We start from the raw sequence: 332 nt of genomic DNA, 5'->3' as shown, positions 1-332 counted from the left end.
AAGCTTAGAGTGGATGTTCAAACCTTCAGACAGAAAGAAGGTGAATCCCTCTATGAAGCTTGGGAGAGGTATAAGCAACTGACCAAAAAGTGTCCTTCTGACATGCTTTCAGAATGGACCATCCTGGATATATTCTATAATGGTCTGTCTGAATTAGCTAAGATGTCATTGGATACCTCTGCAGGTGGATCCATTCACCTAAAGAAAACGCCTGCAGAAGCTCAAGAACTCATTGACATGGTTGCTAATAACCAGTTCATGTACACTTCTGAGAGGAATCCTGTGAGTAATGGGATGCCTCAGAAGAAGGGAGTTCTTGAAATTGATACTCT

At 41.9% G+C, this 332-nt stretch overlaps 1 non-coding gene across 1 annotated transcript; it reads right to left on the bottom strand.

Annotated features, from left to right (window-relative positions):
• On the bottom strand, nt 1-108 carry LOC148562337 (small nucleolar RNA R71). Its single transcript, XR_015887602.1, has one exon. It is a non-coding gene; the product is annotated as a small nucleolar RNA R71 (small nucleolar RNA).
• Between the last annotated feature and the right edge of the window lie 224 nt (nt 109-332).

This window comes from Arachis ipaensis, chromosome B6 (genome assembly GCF_059453495.1).
Source record: "Arachis ipaensis isolate K30076 ecotype BB chromosome B6, ASM5945349v1, whole genome shotgun sequence".
NCBI classification, from domain to species: Eukaryota; Viridiplantae; Streptophyta; class Magnoliopsida; order Fabales; family Fabaceae; genus Arachis; species Arachis ipaensis.
Note: the sequence above shows the minus strand (reverse complement) of the source record. Positions and strands in the feature narration are given on the sequence as shown.